Source organism: Suricata suricatta, chromosome 16 (genome assembly GCF_006229205.1).
Source record: "Suricata suricatta isolate VVHF042 chromosome 16, meerkat_22Aug2017_6uvM2_HiC, whole genome shotgun sequence".
Taxonomy (NCBI): Eukaryota; Metazoa; Chordata; class Mammalia; order Carnivora; family Herpestidae; genus Suricata; species Suricata suricatta.
In genome coordinates, this window is record NC_043715.1 from 26009325 (window position 1) to 26019673 (window position 10349).

At 45.6% G+C, this 10349-nt stretch overlaps 1 protein-coding gene across 2 annotated transcripts in view; it reads left to right on the top strand.

Moving 5' to 3' along the window:
- DOK4 (docking protein 4) overlaps nt 1-10349 on the top strand; it is a 22967-nt gene continuing 12618 nt past the window's right edge. Inside the window, exon 1 of one of the 2 annotated variants that reach the window (XM_029925033.1) lies at nt 1-70. The gene's annotated coding sequence lies outside the window, so the exon portion shown is untranslated. Of the gene's footprint in view, nt 71-835; nt 855-10349 lie in introns of those variants that run through there. The other variant, XM_029925035.1, reaches the window with a different exon arrangement.

Here is a 10349-nt window from a genome sequence, read left to right on the forward strand (position 1 = left end):
CTCTGGATTGCCACTGTGAGGTTCCAAGGCTAGTGTGGTGTTTTCCCCAGTGTCGACGCACACCAGCACAGTAAGTAGGACCATGTGGGTTACACTCCACAAAACAGCCCAAGTCAATCCACAAAACAGCCCGAGTCGATGTGGGTTGTGCAACAAGCAAGCAACTCCCTGCTCTGTTTTTCTTTTCCTCCTCTGCCGGCTTGCCTAGGAAAGTCTCAGACAAGCGCTTGTGTGGGTTCAGCACCAACTTGCTCAGCTCCTTTTTTTTTTTCTTTAAATTTTTTTAAATGTTTTATTTATTTTTGATACAGAGAGAGACAGAGCATGAGAGGGGGAGGGGCAGAGAGAGAAGGAGACACAGAACCGGAAGCAGGCTCCAGGCTCTGAGCTAGCTGTCAGCACAGAGCCCAATGCGGGGCTCGAACCCACGAGCGTGAGATCTGAACCTGAGCCGAAGTCGGAAGCTTAACCGACTGAGCCACCCAGGCACCCCTGCTCAGCTCCTTTTTAACAGGAGCCTGTCAGGCAGGTGGTGCTAGCCAGCACACATTTAATGCATTTGTTATTTTTTTGAGGCATTTTATTGATACTGATTGTTCTCAAGGCAAAAGGAAAATGTGAGCTGGTTTCAAATATTGAGCAAATAATAGTACAGGAGATGCTTGAATTGGGCACAAAGTCACACAGTAGCTGGAGTGGCTGGGGCTCGGAAAATACTGTCGTCGTTGGATGAAAATACTCTGTTAGCGGTCACATGATGTGCAAACACGGAGCAGGGGCGAGGGACCCAGAAGGGAGGACACTGGAGACCGGCTTGCAGTTCCTGGGAGAAAATCTCAAGCGGAGGGGCTAAGGTCAGAGTGCGCTCTTAATGATTTAAAAATAGTAACACGTGATAACATTCTGCACACCAGGTGCTGGGCAAATACTTACACAGATAGTATTTTATGTGACCTTCATTGTTCCATTTGGGGTGGGGGTGGGGGCGGAAATAGAGGCTCCAGCTGGTGAAGGGTCTTGCAGCAGAGCTGGGATCCACCCCCAGTGCTTTCCTGCCTCCTTCCCTGCCTCTGTCCTCAGGATTTTCAAGTGGCTTTGAATGCTCCCCTGCTTCTTGCCCACCCCCCACCAGCGGGCACCTGGGTCTGGCCTGGGCTGTCCTCAGCACCCAGGTGGGTGCTCAGAATCCAGTGGGTAAGCCTTCCAGATCCCTGCGCCCACACCGCTGCCCCCAAGCAGCTAGCACGCTGGGGTAGGGGGAGTGGGGAGAGAGTGGCAGAGAAAATAATCACATCCTTTATTTCCAACTAACAGCTTTTGTACTTAAATAATTTAAAATTTTTTTAATGTTTATTTTTTTAGAGACAGAGAGAGACAGAGTCCCAGTGGGGCAGAGAGCAAGGGAGACATAGAAACCAAACCATGAGGAGAAGGGAGTGGAAGGCTCCATCTCACAGACAGCAAGATCATGACCTAAGCCAAAGTCAGCCACTTAACTGACTGAGCCACCCAGGCGCCCCAATAATTTTTTTAATTGAAAAATCCAGGGCGCCTGAGTGGCTCAGTCAGTTAAACATCTGACTCTTGACATTGGCTCAGGTCATGATCTCCCAGTTCCTGGGTTCTGGCCCCATGCTGGGTCTGTGTCAGCACAGAGCCTGCTTGGAATTATCTCGTCCTCTCTCTCTGCCCTACCCCACTCATGCTGTCTCTCTCAAAATAAATAAATGAACTTTAAAAAAAGAAAGAAAAATTCACATGTGGCCGTTGTAGGAAATTTCAAAAACCAGCAGGCAAAAATTACTATGGATGAGGACTAGCCTGTTTGGGGAGCACCGCACGGGCAGGATCCTGTTCCAAGGGCTTTGTATGTATTTCCTCAGAATTTATCACGCCCGCTTTACAGATGACAAAGCTGAGGCACAGAGAAGCTAGGGAAGTTGCCCAAGCAGCGAAAGCACAGCTTGAACAAGGTAGTTAGTTCCAGAGCCTACGTGCTTCGGCCACTGCCCTTCTCTGCCTGGAGCCTTCCTGTCCAGAGAACAATCTCTCAAGCAGGCCCTGTGGGGTTCGCAACTCCTCCCCCCAACACTCTCCCGTGTAGCTGCTCAAGTTCATTCCCTTCCAGACACCCCGGGCCACGAGCAACTGAAAACCTGATAATGCTCAGGCAAGACGCAATGCTCCTCTCCCAACCTAGAAAGAGTGTTGGCTACAGAATGAAAAACACCAGAAAATAAAATCAGTCTGCCTGGTGGGGGCTGAGAGCTGCCTGTTAGCTCAGCAGGCTTCGGCCTAAGGGAGCTAATAAAGCAAACACAGCAGGAGACCAGGATGCTGCCCAACATCAGAGCCTCTGGACCGGGCTGAGCCCCTGGCCACGAGCTGGAGAGCTGTGCCCACTTGGCACCACCCTCCTTGGGCCTCCCCTGGGCGGCACTGCAGGACGGAGTGGCACATTCACTCATAAATCCGATTTTAAGCATGAGGGCCCTGGGGTTCTGGGAGGGGAAGGATTTGCCAATGGCTTCACAGCCAGAGGTCTGCAGGCTCCATTAAAAAAAAAAATTTTTTAACGTTTATTCATTTTTGAGAGACAGTGAGCAGGGAAGGGGCAGAGAGAGAGAGAGGGAGGCACAGAATCCAAAGCAGGCTTCAGGCGCTGAGCTGTCAGCACAGAGCCCGACCCCACGAACTATGAGATAGTGACCTGAGCCTGAGCCAAAGTCGGATGCTCAACCAACCGAGCCACCCAGCCACCTCTGCAGGCAACATTTATCTTTCTTTTTTTAAGTTTTATATTTGAGAGAGAGGGACAGCATGCGAGCAGGGGAGGGGCAGGGAGATGTAGACATGGAATCTGAAGCAGGCTTCATGTTTCGAGCTGTTAGCCCAGAGCCCGACACAGGGTTTGAACTCATGAGCAGTGAGGTCATGACCTGAGCCGAAATTGGACGCCCCAACCGACTGAGCCACCCAGGCGCCCCAAGGCAACATTTAAAAAGGCTTTTCCCTGAGATTCACAGCAGCCCAGCCTCTCCTACCCCCCACCTACTCCCAAGGATTGAACAAACACCTCCTGCAGGCAGCTTCTGAGTTCAGATTTGGAAACTCGATCTTAAAAAGATTGTTCAGAGTAGTATTTTGCAAATACGTGATTTTAGGAAGCACATGGATGAAACAGTTGCATATTTTGAGGTGTGATATATATGTGTGTATGTGTGTACAGTCTGTTATGAAATGTTCTATTGTGATATGGGTATGTGTATGTTGGTAAATTTTATTAAATATTTTTATTTTGGAGAGAGAGAGAACAGGGAAGATGGGAGAGGGAGAGAGAGAGAGAGAGAGAGAGAGAGAGAGAGAGAGAGAATCTCAAGCAGGCTCTGTGCTCGGCATGGAGCCCAGTGTGGGGCTTGATCCTACGACCCTGGGCTCATGACCTCCCTGAGATGAAATCAAGAATCAGATGCCCCACCGGTGGAGCCACCCAGGTGCCCCTGCACATGTGTGTTTGTAATGATTCAAAATGCATTCTTCTTTTTGTCTGCCTCCTTCGACATTCTCTTAGCATAATTATTCTGAGATTCATCCGTATCATTGCCTCTATCAGTAGTTTGTTCCTTGTATTGCTGTCATATTTCACCATATGTATATATCTATAAAGTTAGTAAAAAATGCAAAGTAATATAGAGTGACAGGAAGCAAACAGATCATTGCCTAGGGACTGACAGGGGTGAAGGAGAGGCAGAGGAGGAGTGAGAGGAAGGGAAGGAACCGTGGAGTGACGGATATGGTCACCTCTTGGTTGTACTGATGAGTATTCCTATGTTAAAACGTATCACACTGTACGTTTTAAATATGTGCTATTTATTGTATGTCAATTACACTTCCATAAAGCTTTAATATATATATAATACACAATGTCTACATATATAGTATTATATACGACCTGGCACTCATCCAATCTGTGATTTGATGAATAGTATTACTTCGTTCAAGGGCAAAGCAGGGATGTTCAGGTTGTTTTCCTTTAGTAAGTTGTGTGCACATTTGCTCTGGAAGGATAAAGTAGCCTCACTTTTCTCTATCCCTCCCACTAAGTATCATGAAAAGCCCTGGAACTGATATGTAAAACAAATATAAGAAGACTCTGGAAAGCAGCAAGGACAAGGCAGACAGGCTAGGGAAGGTGCAATCCAAGCAAGAAAACAGTGGTGAGTTCCCTGGATCTTCATTTTGCCTCATACATCCCGCCTCTTGGAGCTGAAGAAGTCAGCAACCCGGAAATGCCAGTGGGCACAAGCAAGCAAACAAACAAAAATGCTCCAACAGCTTTGTTGCTATTGCAAAAAAGGGTTGATAGGGCGCTGCTCTAGCTAGCCAAAGGACCAAGACAGGGGCATCCTGCCAAGACAGAAAACTTTTAGACAATAACCATCTACTCCAGCCAAAGACAGACAAACCAACAACCCCCTCCCCCCGTGGCCCCATCCTCACCCACACCAGGAAAGGCTCAGGTGGGGAGCCTACACATCCACCCTCAGCAGACCCCCAGCCAACAATGGCGCTCCTGGCGGCCAGCTCAGTAGAGACCACATAGGGAGCCTCAGCCTCCACTTGATCTGGCAATAATGACGCACCCTCTCCCTTTTCTCTGGGGCGGTATCAGAGGAAGTCTAGGGCAAAGTCATGACATTCACCACCACCCAGTGACAATGAGGCCACCCCCAACTGTGGTGTCAGGAAAGAACAGCCCTGCCCAACAAGAATCAGGGACTACTGCACCCCCACTTGCCAACACGAGTCAGCAATCAACCTAAATTTCTATCTCCACCTGCCTGTAACTAGGTGGTGGCCACCCCCTACCCCCACCCCCTACCTCTCCGCAGGAGCAGAATCAGATAATGCCAACTAAGACAGAAAGCTGAAAGAAAATCTAGAGTCTCATACTATGAATGTGTTCAGATTCCAAAACACTACTCATACCAAGATACAGAAAGATCACAGATGAATAAAAAAGACAACCAATAAATCTCAACATTGAGATGACAGAGATGACAGAGATGTTAGAATTCTCTGACAAAGCTTTTAAAGCATCCATGATTTAGAAAAAACGGTTCAGTAAACAATTACAAATACACTTGAAACAAATGAAAAAATGAAAAGTCTCAGCAAACAAACAGAAGGTGTAAAGAAAGCTAAATGGAAACTTTGGAGCTGAAAAGTACAATCACTGAAATAAAAAACTCAGTGGGTGGGCTCAACAGCAGAATAAAGGAGGCAGCGGAAAGAACCAGTGAACTGGAAGATGGAACAATAGAAATTGCTCAATTTGAACAACAGAGAGAAAATAGACTGAAAAAAAAAATAAAAAGGAACAGAGCCTCAGGGACTTCTGGGACTGTAACAAAAGATTTAATATTGGTTTCGTCAGAGTTCCATAAGGAGAGGAGAGAGAGGACATGTCCAAAAAAGTTGTCTAAGAAATACGGGCTGGATACATCTCAGATTTGGTAAAGGATGTAAACCTGCAGATTCAAGAAGCTGAATGAATGCCAAAGAATCCAAACAAAGTCACTCCAAGACACATCAAAATTAAACTTCTGAAAACTAAAGATGAAAGGACAAAATCTTGAAAACAGCCAGAGGAAAACAACAGCCTAGGAATAGAGGGGAAACCATTGGAATGATGATAGATTTCTCAACAGAAACCATGGGGGTCAGAAGGAAGAGGCAAATATTTTTCAAATGCTGAAAGAAAAGAACTGGTAACCCAGAATCTCATACCCAGGGGCAGTGTTTTTTTAGGAATAAGGGAAAACCTAGATATTTTCGGATGGAGAAAAAGTAAGAGAGTTTATACTTACCCTTAAAAAAAAAAACACGACTAATGGGAATTCTCTAAGCTGAAAGAAAACAATAAAGGAAAGAGCTCTAGAACATCAAGACAGATGAGAGATGGGCAAATACAGCCCTCTGTCTTTCTCTTCTTGAGTCTCCTAAGCTGTGTGTGACAGTTAAACCAAAAATCATTACACTTCCTTATGTGGTTCTAAAATAAAATGAAGAGAAAATTTGAAAGACAATTAAATTAAATTATGAATGGAGGAGGGTAGAGGGATCTAAAGGGAGGTAAGGTTTCTCTGCTTCACTCAAACTGGCAAAATCATCATACCAGAAGACTGTGATAAGTTACAGACATGATGTAATACTTAAGAGCATCCACTGAAAAGCTATACAAAAAGATGCACTCAAAAACACAATAGGTAAATCAAAGTAGAATTGTAAAAAGATGTTCAAGTAACTCATTAGAAGCAGAAAAAAAAACCAGAAATGAAAAAAAGAAAAAACAATGAAATGGCAGATTGACGCTCTAGCATATTAATAATTACACTAAATGCAAATGGTCTGAATACGTCAATCAAAAGATAAATGTTTCCAGACTGGATTAGAAACCATGAACCAAGGGGTACCTGGGTGGCTCAGTCAGTTAAGTGTCTGACTTTGACTCAGGTCATGATCTCACAGTTCATAGGTTCAAGCCCCACATCAGGCTCTCTGTTATCTGTCAGCTTGGAGCTCACTTTGGATCTTCTGTCCCTGCCCCCTGCCCCTGCTCTGCTCATTCTCTCTCTCAAAGTAAATAAATAAACTTAAAAAAACACACAAACCAAATATATGCCATTTTTATGAGACTTACTTCAAATACAATAATATAGACATGTTGAAAATTTAAAAATGAAAGAAGATATATTATGAAAACACTCATCAAAGGAAAGCAGGAGTGACTACATTAAGATCAGTTAAAGTAGACTTCAGAAGAAAGAAAATTATAGAGACAGAGAGGGATAGTATATACAATTAAAAAGACCTTATCAAGAAGATCTAACATTTCTAAATATGTATGAATAAAACAACTGACCTATCAAATATATGAAACAAAAACTGATAGGACTGATAAGAAATGGTTTAGGACATCAATAGCCCTCTCTCAACTATTGGTAGACAACTAGGTAGAGAATCAGCAAGGATATAGAAAAACTCAACAACACCATCAGCCAACAGAATCCAAGTGATATTTATGTGACAATCTACTCAAGAAATTGAACGTGTTTCCCTTAAGATCAAGAACAAGGCAGGGGCGCCTGGGTGGCTCAGCCAGTTGAGCATCTGGCATCGGCTCAGGTCATGATCTCATGGTCCGTGGGTTCAAGCCCTGCATCGGGCTCTGTGCTGACAGCTAGCTCAGAGCCTGGAGCCTGCTTCAGATTCTGTATCTCCCTCTCTCTCTGACCCTCCCCTGCTCTGGCTATCTCTCTCTGTCTCTCAAAAATAAATTAAAAACATTAAAAAATAATTTTTTTAAAGGTCAAGAACACGGCAAAGATGTCAGCTCTCAATACTCTTACTCCATGTAGTATTGAAAGTTCTAGCCAAAGCAATAAGGCAAGAAAAGGAAGTAAGCATCCAGATAGGAAAGAAAGAAAGAAAACGGGCTCTGTGTGCAGATGAGATGATTATCTAGAAAATCTTACAATGGTGCTGGAACAATTGGACATCTGCAGGCTGAAGGGGACAGACAACAACCTCACCCCACATCTCATACCTTGTACAAAATTTAACTCAAAATGGATCACAGGCTTACATGTAACGCATAAAACTTTTGAACTTTAGAATAAAACATAGGAGAAAATCTTTAGGATTAAGGGCTAGGCAAAGAGTTCTTAGACTTGGTACCAAAAACACACCCCATGGGAGGAAAAGTTGATAATTTGAACTTCATTGAAATTTTATAATTTTACTTTGTGAAAGATCTTGTTAAGTGGATGAAAAGACAAACTACAGGCTGGGAGAAAATATTTGTAAAACACAGATCTGAAAAAGGACTAGTATCTAGAATATATAAAGAACTGTCAAAATTCAACAACCAAAAAAGCAAAGAATCAAACTAGGACATGCACAAAAGACATGAAGAAACATTTCACTGAAGAAAATACACAGATGGCAAATTAGCACATGAAACGATGTTCAACAACATTAGCCATGAGGAAAATGCAAATTTAAATCGCAGTGAGATATCACTACACACTTATCAGAATGGCTTGAAAAAAATGAAAAAGAAAAGTAGGGACGACCATAATGCTGGCAAGGATATACAGAAACTGCATTATTCATACATTGCTTATGTGAATATAAAATAGTATAGCCTTTCTGGAAAACAGTTTATAGGGTTTTTTTTTTTTTTTAACTAAATCCAATTATCATATGACCCGGTCATTGCACTCCCATTTATCCCAGAGCAGTAAAGACTTCTGTTCACACAAAAACCTGTACGTGAATGTTAATAGCAGCTTTATTCACAATAGCCCCAAACTGGAAATGACCTAGATGTCCTTCAATGGATGTACGAATAAACTGTGGTACATCCATCCATACCATGGAATACTACCTGACAGTGGAAGGAATGAACTATTGATACATTGATCAACTTGGAGGAATCCCCAACGAATTATGCTGAGTCGGGAAAAAAAAAGATTACATACTTATGATTCTAATTGTATAGCATGCTGGAAATAACCAAACTATAGAAATAGAGAACAGATTGGTGGTTGCGGAACCATGGGGTGGGGGCGGGGCTGGTTAAGGAGGGGTGAGAGTGGGAGGGAAGTAGGTGGGGCCATAAAAGGGCTACATGAGAGATTGATCTTGGTGGTGATGGACACGTTCCATATCTTGACAGTCTCAATGTCAGTATGTGTGCTGGGACACTGTATTCTAGCACAAACATCACCATTGAAGGAAACCGGGTACAGGTACGTGGATCTCTCTGTATTGTAGCTTCTAATACCATGTGACTCTTCAAATATCTCAAAACATTTAATTGAAAAAAGTACTTAGGTGACAACAATGCAGACAGAGACTGGATTGGGGGAACATGATGGAGAGGAGAGAAGGAAGCTTTTTGTGAAGCCCCACTCTAGAGAATGCGTCTTTATTGAATACTCTTTTGTTGTTGTTGTTGACCAAAGTTCTCCAAACACAGCTTGCTGTGATGGATCAAGTGCCGGAGGGCTTTATGGGCTGTGGTTTGAAGCAAAGCAAGTGGGGTCAAGTTTGGGAGCCTCACGGGGAGGTCAGGAGGTCAAGACCCAGGCCAGCTTGGCCGGAAGCGGTGCATCTGCTTCCTCCCCGGCCCCTGGCAGCGAGGGGCTGCTTAGCTCAGGCCCAGGTTAGGAGGCTGCTGGGAGTCCTGGGGGCACCACAATGACAACCCAGGGAAACTTTCAGGGAAAGGGAGGCAGCCCCCTAAGAAGCTCCTCGGGGGGCAAGCCTAGGCAGGGTTGAGGCCCTGTGCCTCGGAGGCAGGGGCCTGGACTCTGTTTGGTGAGTGCTGCGATTCTGGGCTCCTCCAGGTATTAGGCCCATTTCTCTGATGACTCCTGGGCTTGGACTTGCAGGTGTTTTCAATTTCGGGGTTCCTGCCGTTCAGGTGTGGCCTTTTGTTTTGTCCTGTATATTTGATCTACAGCAGGGGATGGTGTGCGTCAGAATCACTTAGGAGCTTGATAACACACAGGTTTGTGGGGTCACTCCCAGAGTTTCTGATTTCACAGGTCTATGGTAGAGCTTGGCCGGATGGGGCGTAGTTCTGATACGCTTCAGAGAGATGCTGGCAATGATTCCTTTGGCCCAGAGAGCACACCCGGAGAACCACTGGGGTAATGGGTTGCAGACATGACAACCAGAGGGGTGAGACAGTCCCTCCCCAGGGAACTTCCCCATCCCTGCCTGGCACAGCTGAGGAGGCCTGTGGTTTGGGGTTCCAGCAGGGCAGCAATGGCCACCTGCACAACAGGCCTAAGGGGCAGTGAGGTGAGTGTGTGTGCTGGGCGGGGAGGCAGTGACCGAGAGGAATGGGGTTTGGACTTAAGGCCAAAATCTCTGGGGAGGGGGGGAATAGAATGGAAGTATTGCGTGTTTTGAGGGTGGAGTGATGGCCAGGGGAGGGAGAGGTTGGCAGACTGCTAGGGGAGCTGACCTCCGGGGTTGGGGCAGTAGCGGCTAAATGGCTAACGGAGTATGTGAGGAGGGTGGGAGGACCACTGAGGTCGCGGGGAGGCTGGGCTTGGAGGGACCAGGGAGTCGTATAGAGATAGGGGAGCAACGTGTGTGTGTGCGCGCGCGGGCGAGCGCGTGTCATTCTCGGAGTTAGGGGTTGGGATTTGGGGGCTGAGGCTGTTGTAGGGTTCAGCTTTCAGGGGCTGAGCGGCGAAAGGAGGCTGGGACAGGGATCCCAGGGAGGGATGGCGGGGCTGGGCCGATTACCTAGGACGAGCTGAAGGGGC